Raw genomic sequence first — 15,957 nt, 5'->3', positions numbered from 1 at the left:
TCCTGCACCTTCAATGCATCCTTCTCCTGGGCCCATATTTCTTTTCTTTAGACTGATTTCATATGACCTTGGATCCTCCTATTTATCTCATATAGGGCCAGATTCTCTAAGCTTCAAAAGTGCTAAAATGGAGAGTGATAAACAGCCAGCCAATCAGTTCCTACCTGCCATGTCACAGACTGTGTTTGAAAAATGTCTGACAGGAGCTGATTGGCTGGCATTTTATCACTCTCTATTTTATCACTTTTGAAGCTTAGAGAATCTGGCCCATAATCAGTTTCCTTGGTGTGGGAATCTTTTGTCAGCAGCAGTTCGTTCCTGTACCACACCCTAGCAGAGAAGCAAGGTTTCCCCAGACAGACACAAAAGAGCCAGGCAGGGCTTTGTAGAAAATAACTACATTTTTATTATGTTGCTTGAACTAGCGAAGGCAAAAGAATGAATTCAGGGGACTTAAACATCTATCTCAATTTTAGGTTTATACATAGGTTACACTTAAACAATATAATCAATCCATGCAAATTAATATGCCACACATACAGCCTGTACTGTATGTAAACATTTATTATTTTGTAACCTTTTTATATTATTAATTATACTCCTATTTAAGATCAACTATTAACTTTGAGTTCATGTATTCCTATAATACTACATTTTCATTTAACTTTGGGGCAGCCAGGGTTACTAAAGGAGTCATTATGTCAATTCCCTCTTTATCAATAAACGGAACTGGAACTGTCTGTATAAGTAATCTAGTGTTAATGCTATGTGCAGTAGAGCAAGTTTTAATCTAAATTTATATATTTTTATTATATTATGTTTCACACCCTATCCAATGGAATTCTGATTTCTGTACATTAGTTTCCCTCAGATGTAGGCTGATCTGCCCAGGTATATACTCTTCTGTCCCTGTCACTTGCTCTGCTCTCCTGTGGCTGTTGGTGTCAGCAGGATTGCAGTTTGACAGCGTGCAGTTCTAAGTGTCACTCTGTGCTGCTCCTGTTTCTCTCCCACTGCTGTGCCACTCCCTCCTGTGTGCTCTCTCTCTCTCTCTCTTGCTTATTCCTGTCTCCTACTAATGTCTCTCCCCATCCCATACTTGTCTACTTTTGGAAAAAATAATTTCAGGAAGAATTTGAATGCAACACCTATGAGCACGGTGTTAAAGCGGACATGTATTGGTCCGCATGAGAATTTTTGCATTCTTACTCAGTAATATTTATTTCTTTACGAAAACACACTGATACTCTTGATAGCTTGTTCATATATTATTTTCTACTAGCAATTGGTTCCATAAAAGTGACCACAGGAAACCCTATTTGAAAATGTACAGTATGTCACCATAGGGATCATTGGGCCTTAAGTTATAACCAATGCAGCGCAATTACACTGATGATGCCATTGAGTGTACTGTGGATCCAGGGCATAGTTGGCAACCATCCTGGATGAGAGTCTGGTTTGAAGTTCTTATCTCCTGCTGCACTGCATCATTAACCAAAGACTCCCAGATTTTTTTCTGCAGACAGGGTACCACCAAGTACAGTGATTGTGTGAGTGACTGCAGTCACTGTGACTGCTGTATGGGCACAGCAGTTATTATTAATGTCAACTCTCAGCAACCCCATCTTAGTCCCCTTGCAGCTAAGAACGCAGCGTGTGTAACGGTAACGGTAGTCTTCTTATCTCAGTTTCTCCTAATGCTGTTTAGTATAAGCTGTAGCTGAGGGTGAGATTGTATTTATAACCCTGAACCCCAAAGCCTAAACCTCACTGCTAACCCTTTAACCCCCGCCACCTAAATCTAACCTCCCCTCCTGCCCCGAAGCTGAACTCCAAGCCCCCTCTCTACATGTCTAACCCTCCCTCCGACAGCCTAACCCTAACCAACTGCCCCCCCCCCTGCTTGCAGCCTAAACCTAACATCTCCCCCCCACAGCCTAAGCCTACCATAGTGCCTAACCCTAAGCTTCCCCCCTGCAGCCTGACCCTAAAAATGTCCATACATTCCTCCGATCCGCCGACCCACTGAAAGCATGGATCCACTGAACAGATGCACCATTCGGCGGGTATCAATGATTAGCAATCTGTTGGTGGATCATGGAAATGAATCATGTTGAAAACGCCCCGATTCTGCAATCGCACAAGGATCCACTTAATATCTCTGTTCCCCAATGCAACAATCAGTGGTTCCTAAACCTAACATCCACCCCTCCCCCCTCAGCCTAATCCAAACCTGCCCCGAATATCTACAATGTGTACATAACTCTTTTGAGTATGGGAGTACCAACTCCCCTTCTGGCACAGGGCATCAAAATGTTTGGTTACGGCACTGATTTTCAAAAGTAGGCAAGTATGAATCAAGGGGCACTTGCTCTGAGAGTTCCATCATTCCACCACTCCTGCTGCAGCCATTGATGTCAGTGGAATGGAAAAAATTACAACACCATGAAAAAGCTTGATACCCCCCCCCCCCCCCCCCCCTTGGATCTGCCACTGCTCCGTGTTTATAACAATATATTCAGTATCCCGTTTAATAGGTAATTGTATTACCTGGTTATCTTTTATTTTTCAAAGTATAACTCATGTGTTTCTGTGAAATGTAGACTACAGTGGGAGATCGGTAAATGATTGAATGCATAGTATAGTACTGTATGTTCCAAGTCTATGGATGCCTGGGAAATAGGAGTGGAATGGATTACATATGCAGCCTGATCCCCAACTCGGTGCCTGCAACATAGGAAATGTAATTCAGGCTGTAGAAATGTCAGTGGCAGATTTATTGTGAGTGCCTACAGTGCAGTGTATGTGTGCATGGCAGACGCACACACATTTGTATAGGATATGCCCTTTGGTGTCACAAACAGCCTTAAAGAAATGTAAAAATGTATTTTCCTAGAATTGGTGCTACCAGCAAAACTTTAGCTCTGTAACTTCATTCGGCATTTACTTTGTAACCATTATGCTTTCCTTCTCGCTAGACACAAGGTAAATGAATGGCCGTGGGCTGGAAGTCTCCTCACTCCCTTCTGCATGCATCTTGTTCAAGGAAATGAGGTTGAACGGCTAAATTCCCAATCGCCACACTGGAGAGCCTGTAATGTGTGTAGCCTGGGGTGAAAAACACGATGGATAGGGAGGCCAGGCCGATGCAAATAGCATTGGTTTAATTAGGCCAAACGTCTGGAGAGCATAAAAAAATGACTTGCTATCAAACCCTCACTATTGTGAGCAGAAACATTGAGGCTCAGTACAGTCAGACAATGGGTGAACAAGTGTTAGAGGAGTTTTTATAATAAGCAGGAGCTGGGTCCAATTCCCTGAAAGCAGGAAGAAAAATTATATTTACGAGAAGGTAGTTCGAGAATGTTGTCAACAGATTCCTGCCATTTGATTGGACAGTGCCTGAAGCATGCTGCTGGGAAGTGAATGGGCCATACATTCTTCTTTGGATATTATACAGAAAATGACGTTAAGGACTATGATGCATCTGCAAATGGTCTATAGAATCAGAACAGAGTAGATTTGTGGAATATATATTTGGAAACAGAGGTGTAAAGGTTTTGCTATTTGTATGATGTTCGTATGTTCTCTCCGTGTTCAGATAGGTGCTCATATGCTTATAAATAAAATAAATAAGTTGGTCCTTACGGTATCGTAATGTCCTCTGGAACAGGGACTCGTAGCAATAAAAGTGATGTAATTGTGCAGCGCTGTGCAGTATATTGGCACTTATGAATAAATGATAAAATAATAATTATTGTTAAAATATATGTATATATATATATATATATATATATATATATATACACACATATATATATATATATATATATATATATATATATATATATATATATATATATATATAGACATTGTAGGGGCTCTGCACACACTAAATTAACTGATAATAAATAGTGGAGATTTGGTTCATGAATTGATCAATGCATTTAAGCCTGCAGCCCCCTTCACGGGACCCCACCTTTCTGCAGGTCCTAACACTATTGTTCAAAATGGCTACAATACACATAGCTATCACATCAATGCTTGATTCCAGGCATGCTATCTGGTCTAAAGCTCACAGCAGTCTGTGCTTTTATAGGTGAGCAGTTACCAACACACCTGTCACTAATCATCTAGGGAAATGGTTAACATAAGCTATGCACTATAGGTTAAAACAGGGTGCATGAGACCAGATAGCATGCCTGGAATCAAGCATTGATGTTATAGCTATGAGTTAGGACCTGCAGAAAAGTGGGGTCCCGTGAAGGGGGCTGCAGGCTTAAATGCATTGATCAATTCATGAACCAAATCTCCACTATGTATTATCAGTTAATTTAGTGTGTGCAGAGCCCCTACAATGTCTGTTTAAACAATGTGGTCACAAGCCAAAGGGCACCCCCAAAACTAGGAAAGGTGAGTGCCGATGTTTAGTGTATATATATATATATATATATATATATATATATATATATATATATATATATATATATATATATATATATATATATATATATATATATATATATATATATATATAGCATCTGTGAAGATTAGACTTTTCGTATAAAGGTGATTTCTGATTCCATGCTCTACCAACAGAAGATTAATGCTGATCTAACATTAATGTTTTCCAATCATGACCTTCACATAGACCTCATCCACTGCCCTTCAGTCATCCCCGCTGAGAAAGGACGTCTGTATACTTGTCACCAGCAGTCATCTGTGGATTTAATACAGTACATTTATTTCACTTCCCACCTTATTTCCCTTCTCCTTTATTTCTAGTTTACCATTCCACTTTTCACTTCTTTTATTTCACTCTTTTTTATACAATGTTTCCTTCCTGTATTTCCCAGCCTTTGATTTATTTTTTATCACCATAGTTAATTTTAAACTAAGTTAATTTAGAATGGATGAGCAAATTAGAGGTGATCACTTTCAGGCTAACAGAAGGTGCTGGGTCCTGATTCCCAGGCTGGTGCTGGTTCCCGGTTCCTAGGTTTTTTTAGTTTTTAACCATACCATGCACAGCATATACAGATGGAGCGCCTCTCTTTCAGCGACCCATTGGTCAGGGGTTGTGACCGGCACAGGATGAAATTAAATACAGCACTTTTATGGCACTGCAGGATGATGCATAGGGATATAATTACAAATTGTCAATTGTATTATTTTTCATCCATTTTAAATAATCTGAATTAATATTGTGTTTTCTGGGCTAAAACACACATTTGCTAACATTTAAAATCATCTGTTGGTAAATATGTACTGTACTTTAGCCATGGAAGCATAACAATAATTCATTTACATTTTTATTGGTAGGAAATCAATAAAAAAATCAATAAAAATCAACCTTTAGTAAATACAGTATACCCCATTGTTTGAAATGCTTTCTAAATCACCAATCAACATCGTTACGGCCTTGGCTAGTGTTAAGTTTTAGGAGAATTACAATAAAGTCTGTATTCAAAGACAAGCACACAAATGGAGATTAGATCAGTAGATAAGTGTTGATGTAGAAGTGCACAGAAGTCCACGGACAGATCGTACATTCTCCGTAGCCCAGAGCCCATATCAATGACATAACTAAGTCATATGCATCTCAGTTGCAACTCCACTTGTGGGGTGTCGGAGGACTCACCGACAGTCGGGATTCAGACAGTCGTTTCTTCAACATCCGAATCCGGACTGTCAGGAGAGCGACATTCGGAATTTTTACTTACACTGGCTATTTTCTCTCGTGGGGGTCCACAACCCCCATAGAGGGAGAATAGAATAGGTGGCAAACTCGGAGGAGATTGAATGCACTCGCCTCCCTGTCAGGCTCCTGACAGTTGAGCTTCCGATGTCGGATAAACAACCATCGGAATCCTGACTGTCGGAGAGCTCTAACATACACGAGTGATGATGAAGGTCATATATGGGCTCCACTGAGTGAGTTTTCTGGCCATGCAGATGTGGTTGAGGGCTCAATAGTGCACACACCGTGTAATAAACTCCCTATTGTCAGATGACAGCAGCTCTAAACCAGCAAATCTTAATATTTTAATTCGATTAAAAAAACGACACAGGACAATAATATGCTTTTAGAAATTAAATGGCAGCTTTATTTGTTGCAACAGATGTATGGTGTCAAAGTAGGAGTTGCAGGTATACAGCATACAGCATTTAATTGTCTTAAGCAAATGAAGTCACAACTTGCAAAAGGGTAACTATCCCACATCAAGGACAAACATGAAATTAAGACTTGAAAGGGCCAGCTATCCCTTTCTAAGCAAGTATGTATGTACAGTATACACCATTCATGTACTTTGACTATATACTGTAGTACAGATCTGTATGCACAGTCTATTTTTTGATTCAATATAGACTGAACGGGAGTTTGCATTGATATTGAATCGGGATCAAATGTGTCTGAAACCGGTTCGACTTTGATTCGATTTAGACTATATAGTCAAAATCAAATCGAAAGTGACCCTGAATCGCACCGTGTTTAGGGGCAATAGAGCTGGTTGAGCATTGTGTCTCAGCGCTAAATTGAGGAGTATCAGCTCCACAGATATTGATTAGATACAATTATATCTTCTGTCCATGTGACATTTTCATGATGATGCCTGTCCAAGCTACTTGTTTTGGGGGTTTCTTTATTAGTTTTGTTTTTTCTTACCACTGTATTGTTTACAAAATGTAAAGTTAACATTTAGGAAAGATTTCCCCCCTTTTTTAAACTCTGAATAATATCTAAATGCATTGTTACAAACACTATCCAGTCATTAGGTCTACAGTCAACAGTTCGACCATTATTAGTCCACAGTCAGATTATCGACGTGGACAAAGGTCGACAATCATTAGGTCGACGTGTACAAAATGTTGACACAGTCAAAAGGTCAACGTGAAAATGGTCCACATGAGTTTTTCATGAGTTTTTTTTCAAACTTCTGACTGTCAATCAATAATGGGGACTGGAGTTTGCCATATGTGATCACTACACCAGTGGACTTCCCACATGAGACTATTTAATTGATGATCCACTCTGATAGCTGGATACACCTGCTAAATACTACAAAGTTTCTTGCTCTTGACATCTGCTGAGGAAACCATTGAAATTGCACACAACAGAGAAACGCGTCCAGAGTTAAGAGCCACCGCCTCTACCTTTTATTCCCACTTATCTATTCGAATGTCTGAGTGTTCTCCCTCTCTGGGCGGTATTCAATGAGGCTGATTCGCCAGGTTTTTATGGCGATTTTGAGCTGTAAGGCGAATTTTTGACAAAAACGGTGAATCACCCTATTTAATGACCAGATGGCGAATACATTTCAAGGTTTTTTTCGCCATGATTCAGGGCGGGATGTTATAACATCCGCGGCCCCCCTTCGCCGGACATCGCATTTTTAATAACGGCATATGCTATAACATATGCCGTTATTCATGCAAGGGACAGCTCTTGCGGTAAGAGCTGTCCCTTGCGATGCGGTGCCGGCGCTGGACTTCCGGGTCTGTGACCCGGGAGTCCATCTGCGCATGCGCAGACCCCGTCGCCGGCCGCAGGGCACGCTGGGAGGGATCCGTGACGGATCCCTCAAACAGCGCTGCGGTAAGAAGCCCATAGGCTTCTGCAGGGATTCGCCAGCTTTAGCTGGCGATTCCCTCCGCAGCGCTGACACTGCGGAGGCGCCATATAGCATATAGAGATGCGGTAGAAACCCCGAAAACGGGGTTTTTACCGCATTTCTGCTATATAGCATCCCGCCCTCACCGAGTAGCAATCGCTATCTTTTTATGGTGAAGTGGAATGTGAACTTTTAAAATAAAGTGTTTTGTTTTTTACATTTGGTGTCAAAAAATCAGGAATTTTATTCTGAGGAGGGGCATGCTATTTTTATTCATGTGCTGTAAGCACATGAATATATATTTAATTTAAAAAAATATATATATTTTTTTTTATTATTTTTTTTTTTACACAGACCAGCCAGCAGGGGGCCGGAGCCGAGCCGCTCATTAGATATTCATATATTCACTTCACCCGATCATTACATATTCATGATCGGGTGTAGTGAATATACCCGGTCCCCTGCTGGCACCCCCGGGGGCAGCCTGTGCTGCCTGGCACCCGGGGAGCCCACCTCCCCCCCACAAACGTTCTGGGGCAGGCAGGGATACTTCCATCTCCTGCCTGCCACCGTCCTCAGGCTCCCTGCGGCGTCCGCCGCAGGAGCTCAAATTCGCCAGTCAGGGGCAGCGAGCCCCTGACTCGTTGAATACCGGAGCCGGCGAGGCTCCGGAACACAGCGAGCAGTGGCGAATGTGCAGCGAATCCTAAACAGGATTCGCTGCACGTCGCCGGTATTCACATTGAATACCGCCCTCTGTGTGAGGACAGAGATACTCCATTGGTCGCAGGCTGTTTCTAGGTGGCCGGGACCACCATCATTGTAACATTTATATGAAGTGTGAATATTGGAACATTTTAACGTATTGAGGGGGAAATTTACTAAGATGCATATTCTACTTCACATGTGATGTTGCTATAGGCAACCAATCAGATCCTGTCTACTATCTTATAGAGGGTGCTAAAGAAATAATAAGTAGATTCTGATTGGTTGCCCATAGCAACATCACACATGAAGTAGAATATACATCTTAGTAATTTTCCCCTGAATGTTCTATTTGGAACCATCCTATGGAAAATCATTAAGTTGGACCAGTAGAAACTGTTTCACCATGCCCATTAGTTCCTCTTTGGTATCTGTAATTGCACCTATATTATATTTGTTTATATTCTCACAATGCTGAGGTCATGTTTGATACCCACCATGGCCCTAAAATGTGCGGAGTTTGTATATTCTCCCCATGTGCGCGTGGGTTTACTCCGGGTACTCTGGTTTCCTCCCACAATCCAAAAATATACTGGTAGGTCAATTGTCTTTCAACAAAATTAACCCTTGAATGTCTGTGTGTGCATGTACATATGATAGGGAATATAATAGATTGTAAGCTCCACTGGGGCAGGCATTGATGTGAATGTTACTATGTTACAACTATACTCTGTAAAGCGCTGCGGAAATTGTATGCGCTATATAAGAAACTGTTAATAAGTAATAAATAAATAAATAAATATACTCCACTTGTTACCTGTATTAATGGCACCTGCTTCAACTGGTTATCTGTATAAAAGCCACCTGTCCACACCCTCAAACAGTCAGATTGCAACATCTTCACCATGGCCAAGACCAGAGAGCTGTCTAAGGACACCAGAGAAAAAATTGTAGAGCTGCACAAGGCTGGGATGAGCTACTCGACAATATGCAAGCAGCTTGGTGAGAAGAGGTCGACTGTTGCAAATATTAAAAAATGCAAGAAATAAAAGATCACTGACAATCTCCCTCAACCTGGGGCGCCATGCCAGATCTCACCTCATGGGGTTTCAGTGCTCTTGAGAATGGTGATGAATCAGCCCCGAACTACATGGGGGGACCTGGTTAATGATCTCAAGGAAGCTGGGACCACAGTCACAAAGGTTACCATCAGTGGCGTAACTAAAAGTTTAGCGACGCCCCCCCAAAAAAATATTTTTGGCAGCGCCCCCCCACCTGTTAACCCACCCGCACAGTAAAGTTAATTCCCCACCCGCCTTACCCCATCTAAAAGCTACTGTAGCAGGTTCACTTCCTGCACCTTGTCTGTGGTCCCAGCTCCCCTGTCCACTCCTGGCTCCAGCATCTAATGAAAATGGACCATCATAAAATATCCGCTCCCATACAGCAGATAGTTTTCTGTTGTATGGGGGCGGACATTTTGTGGACATCAGGACAAACAGTCAACTCCACTGCAGGTTGAAAGTGCACTCTCAACCTGCAGTGGAGTTGACTGTTTGTCCTGATTTTGGACTACCTTCCTACTGCTGGGATTTTCCATTTTAAAGCGAGTACCCTATAGTGTGGTTCATCTTATTCCATTGATACGTTGTCACCATTCGTTGCCTGCGGGTCATTGAAAGATTTACCTTAGGCAAATTGTTCCCACTACCCTTTATTGATTTTAATGCGTTGTTGGATGTAAGGATTATCCTTTATATCATTTATTCTATATATTGCATTGCCCCTGATGAAGTCATGTTGACGAAACGCATTGTTATTTTTTAAATAAAGGACTAATATTCAAACGAAGTCTACGTTTTATTGATGAAACATCTGAATTTTACTCCAAAAGATATATGATTGATATATCATGTTTATTGTATGTACTTGCTAGGTGGTACCATTAGAGCACACTCTGGACAACCCCTTTCTGTTCATACTCACACACATACACATATTTATTTATTTACATTTTCTTATATAGCGCAGCAGATTCCGTTGTGCTTTACAATAGTATACACACACACATACACACACATATACACACGCATCGCGGGCAGGCGGGACGCACTCGGAGGGGGGGGGAGAGAGAGGCGGCATCCGGCATTGGGAGCCTGGAGGCTTTTTTAGACACCCGAATTCCGGGAGAATCCCGGAATCCGGGAGACTGGAAAAGCCTCCGGTAGGGTTGCCACCCAAAACGGGGGAATCCCGGAAATCCGGAAGAGGTGGCAACCCTAGGCACCCCTGCAAGTGCTCTGAGGTATCCCATGATGCCACGGCATACAGTTTGGAAACCACTGGCCTACAGTATGTTTATTTTTATCCTTCCTGGTACCAACCAACCAGCCCCTAACTGCAATTATGCAACACTGCCTGTAACATGTCAGTTAGGAGCTGATTGGCTGGTACTTTATCACTCTCCACTTTATCACTGTTCTAGGCTTATAGAGTGACCAGATGATGAGGAAGCTGATGAGGCAGGGCCTAGTGCTTCTTTATCATTAGGCTAAAAAAAAGTGATTTTCATAGAATTTTATCATAATGGCCTAGCTAGGCCCCTCCTTATGAAACCATGATTTGCTACATTCTACTCAATGTCTTCTGTCCATTTCAGTAGAAATTGGGCAAGTTGAGGGAGAGATGCCCAATTTCGTGGGAAGCCATGTAGAGTATGCAAGGATGTTTTGGACAACAGGTGCTTTGTGGATAGGGGGATGTAATCATGCTAGATACAGCTTCTGTTAGCAAATCAATGCTCCAAAGGTAATAGCTCTGTACAATTAGGCAGTGTATATTAAGCAACCACCTGGGCTGCGTCCCCCTTCCCCCCCCCTCTGGTGTCTATAGATGGGGGGGTGTATATCAACAGTGGGGGGTCAGAGAAAGAGTGGAGGGGAAGCCTGTATAAGAAGTGACACAAATAGAATGGGGGCATCTAGTGGCACATGCTGGTATTACACTAGACTCTGGCATTGCAGCACTTATCTTCCTCCAACTCATGGAGCTACCATCTGGCTAACAGTTGGATACAGGGTCGCTCCTCTGTATGTTGTAGGGTGCAGATATGTAACCATAGTATCTATCAGGCCAGCTCTGAGGATGACTAAAATGTCCATATTACCCTCCTTCAGTGCTTTCTTGGTAAACCATTATAAGTGCTCTGCATGAAGGAATGAACTTATAAAATATAAAATGCTTTGTTGGATGCAGTTAATGCACTGACACCCGACAATGATATTCTGCTTTCTGAATATCTTGTCGAATCTTTTTTTGATGAAACTGTCTGGTGCCAGGATTTGATATGCAGTCAGCTGAGTTGCTCTATTGTTCGGCCTTTCATTAATGCATGGATGTCACTATGCAGCAGTACTGTATGTCCTTCTGCTTCTAAGGTTGCCCTTTACAGATGGCGTTTTTCCTCTCAGTTTCCATACTGACATCCGCCTTTGACATGGTTGGTTATGAGCCATTATAAAGTTGAACTATCTTGGTGACCAACATGTCAAATGTGTCGCAACAATCACCTTTCCTTCAAAGTCACTTAGCAGCCATACAGTAGTTCTAAGCACCCAGCACAAGCCAGTGCTTGTATACGTGAGCCTGGCTATTGTGGTTTACAGTTCGTAACAATCCATGTATGTGTTTCACCAGCATAGAAGCCCTTGCTTTCGATATGCTTAGTGCATAACCCAAAATTTTAAATAAGTCAGTCTGGACTCCTCCCAAAAAGGGTGTGTAGCCTCAGCAAAAAGTCATGGCTGTGAGGGAATGCCGCTATCATGGCTTCCATTATCCGTAACTGTGGGGGCATGTCCAATTGAAAAATTGCATCATTTTGTGAGGAAACTAAATTGCGACCAGCTGGAAACACTGTATACAGCCTATTTAAGCAAAGGAAAGTCTCTTTACAGTAAGAAAGATGGCCACTGCATATGCTCAGGAGTGGCCATCTTAGAATAGGGCATGAAGCTTCCCTGGAGGACAGGAGCACTTGATTCTGCTCCATTTCCACCCCTCTTTCAACAATTAAAATTGTTGAAAGAGCACTACAAGCACATAACCTTCAAATGATACTTCCCTTTAAAATGCCCCCCCCCCCCCCCCCTTACCTTTACAATAAAAACATGTTTATAAGCCATAATTTATTTCAGAGAGCAGCTGGTTCCTGTGCCTGTTTTTACCTTTTAAACTTGTAGAACGAGTTGTGTTTTCTGTCATGTGTTTTTTTTCTTTTTTATAATCACAATAATCCTTTAGTCCTTCTGCGGTCTTCCTTTCAAATTGCTCATTCAGCTGAAAGTAACTAATCCTCCATTTTGCTAAATCCTAAAACCCATGGTTACTGCTAACTCTGCTTGATCTATCTAGAACCAAGAATAACCCTGTGCTTCACATTACAGTGTTTCAATCATTGAGTATTCTAGAAAGAAATATATTTATATTTTGAGAATTTACAAATGCATGCTGTCGTGTTAGCATATGATAGAGGATGGATATCAAGCTGCCTGTCCTGTAACTGCGATGTAACACATTTTGCTGGCTTATTTTTATTTTCTATGTCACTCACAGGAATAAGCCTGTGGGCAAAAGTTCCAATGTCATCTAAAAGTACAGCCAAATATCACACCTGGCCACACTGTCCATTGATACATACAGTTATACTAATGTTTCTCCTAAAATGCTCATAAACGGGGAGATTAGCTTTGAAATCGATAAAGTGGTGAGAGATGATGTACGAACCAATCAGCACCTAATTGTCATTTTTCAAACACAGCTTGTAACATGTTAGTAAGAAGCTGATTGGTTGGTACTTTATCCATATGTCCCAACTGTCCCAATTAAAGCTAAATGGACAGTGTCCCACTGTCCAAGCTGGAGATGGGATGGATGGACACAGTTGGGGGAGCCTGTGATCGCTGCTGCTCTGCACTGCATCATGGGGCTAGGCCACTGTCTAACTGGTGCCACGACCTCCCCTCCCGAGGTTCTGCTTCTTTTTTGGATAGGGCTGAGTGCAGTTCCCAATTCTCCCAACGGCCAAAGTTTGGGGGGGGGGGTTATGTTTTATATGTTCACCTCATATCTTATACCTTATATACAGGACTTTCATCTGTATGCACAATAAGACTCTGCAATAGCCTCCAAACTTTCAAGCGTTCCCTGAAAATTCACCTCTTCAGGCAAGCCTATCATATTTAATTACCACACGCATAACCCTCTGAGGCACTTATGTATTATATAGCTTCCCTTCTGGACTTGTAACTTGGTGGGACTGCTATGCTATTACTGATGCCTGTGCTTGTGTTTCCCCCCTATATCCCTATAGACTGTAAGCTTGCAGCAGGGCCCTTCTACCTCCAAGTCTGTCTGTTGTTACCCAGTTTGTTTATCACTGTCTACTATTGTAAAGCGCAACAGAATCTGCTGCGCTATATAAGAAACTGTAAATAAATAAAGCTTTGAGAAATTTTCCCCTAGATCTTTAGGTATTCTTTATTAAACTATACAAGTAAAGGGAAAATGTTATTTCTCTCAACTGCATGTTTAATGCTTTCATTATATTGGTTTATAAGTGCATATGCAGTAGTATAAATGCTCTTATAAGTATTAAGTGTGTTTAACACCATTACCATTGATGCTTTAGATGTAAATGTCAGTCTACAGGGCTAAAAAGGCTCTGCCGATCCCCTCCCAAAAAAACAGGGAACATCGCCTGGAGTATGTAACAGTGAGTACTATGCATTTAGCACTGGACACTTAGGTCAACTGGGATATGGTCATTAGGTCGACAAAAACTAAGCCGACAAGCATTGGGTCGACACCACTAGGTCGTCAGGCAACAAGGTCGACATGGGTTTAGGTCGACAGATCATTATGTCGACACAAGCATTAGGTCGACATGGGCAAGATCGACAGTCAAAAGGTCGACCTAGACCCATGTCGACCTTGCTGTCCGTCAACCTAGTAGTGTTAACCCAATGCTTGTCGACTAAACCAATTTCAACTATTACGTTGAAAATGGACACAAATTTTTAAAAGGCACAATGCAAACCAATCAAAAATGTACGTTGACTGTTGTGCCATTTTAACGTATCCGGCATATGTTATGCTGTGATGCCATATGCTGCCCAATGATGTACTGTTTTACAAAGGAATCCTAAGGCAGGAAAATGCATCAATCAGGCCCTTAGTAACCTAGTTCCCTAAAGCGGCCTTTTACATCGGTAACATACAAATTCAGCCTGTGAGGCTGTCCTACAGCAAAAGTATGACTTCACCTGTCATTTCCACCAAGCTTCTTACAGTAACAATGGTGATGAGAGCAGAATTGCACTTCACACGCTAGGAGAAATGACATCACATTAGGAATGTTCCATCAGATACAATTAGTCTCTTTATTCCATTAGGTTTCATTTTCTCTGACATGATGGGAAAAGCAGTAATGTGGTTCAGTTTTAATTGCCTCGCATTACAGAAAATAAATACTGATCTGGGGTGATCGTAATGCGCTGAGATGGGGCATGAGAACGTATCGCAAATATGGAAGCGGGACCTCTTGTGCATGTGCAGATTGTCTTGGAACAATGACAGATGGGACACATTTATGTGATGAAAATGCACATTACAAGTTGGCTATTATTAAAAAATTTCTAATATAAGATACATTGTAATACTGGTTTAGTCAGTCTTTTTAGTGAATGCTTTTATTCATGACAGTTTGTACTTATTTGTTTATTCTTGCAAAATAAAGATATCCTTGCAATAAAATTGTCAACACCCCAGTAATAAAATTTTCCAATTATTAAAGTAGGTGTGTTCTATGGGACTGAGTCATCACTAGACCACACCCCCATATAACCAAGTCATGCCATATGACATAGTTCTGTGGGGGTGTGGCCTAGTGGGAGCGTGATTTAGTCTAAACTAGACATTTGTCCATTTTGTGGGTGATGTATGTTAAAGTACCGCTATCTATAAAACTGGCCTTATTTTCCTCCATGATTTAGCAGTGTCCCTTTCTAAAAGCTGGAAGTCTTAAAATGTGAATTTGCTTTGATATTTCGGTACTTATGTAGTATCTGGGCTGCCGATTTCTAAATCGGGTCGGATCGGGAGATCGCATCGCATGCGACCATGCGATTCGATGCGATGCGATGCGATGACCCGATTTTTCCATAGGAATCAATGTTAAAATGGACTGAGTCCATTTTAACATGGAATTCAATGGGAAAAATGGGTCCTTTTCATACCCCTACTATCCAAGTGGGCATGGAGTTGGATATAAACCTGTGGCGAGCGTAGCGAGCCACCGAGCCCGAAGCGTGGCGAGCGAAGCGAGCCCCGCGAGGGGACGAATACCGTCCCCTCGCGGGGCTCGCTTCGCTCGCCACGCTTCGGGCTCGGTGGCTCGCTACGCTCGCCACAGGTTTATATCCAACTCCATGCCCACTTGGATAGTAGGGGTATGAAAAGGACCCATTTTTCCATAGGAATCATTTTAACATTGATTCCTATGGAAAAATCGGGTCATCGCATCCGATATCGGATGCGATGCGATGCGATGCGATATCGCATCGCATCGCATCTGATTGTA

The 15,957-nt window shown here is 41.9% G+C and overlaps 1 long non-coding RNA gene across 1 annotated transcript in view; it reads left to right on the top strand.

Moving 5' to 3' along the window:
- The window catches only part of LOC146072580 (uncharacterized), a 58,296-nt gene extending 44,203 nt beyond the window's left edge, over positions 1–14,093 (top strand). Inside the window, exon 3 of the long non-coding RNA XR_014473198.1 lies at positions 14,021–14,093. This is a non-coding gene — a long non-coding RNA (uncharacterized LOC146072580). The remainder of the gene's footprint in view (positions 1–14,020) is intronic.
- Positions 14,094–15,957: the final 1,864 nt, after the last annotated feature.

The sequence above is a fragment of the Crinia signifera genome, chromosome 4 (genome assembly GCF_055691185.1).
Source record: "Crinia signifera chromosome 4, ASM5569118v1, whole genome shotgun sequence".
Taxonomy (NCBI): Eukaryota; Metazoa; Chordata; class Amphibia; order Anura; family Myobatrachidae; genus Crinia; species Crinia signifera.
Note: the sequence above shows the minus strand (reverse complement) of the source record. Positions and strands in the feature narration are given on the sequence as shown.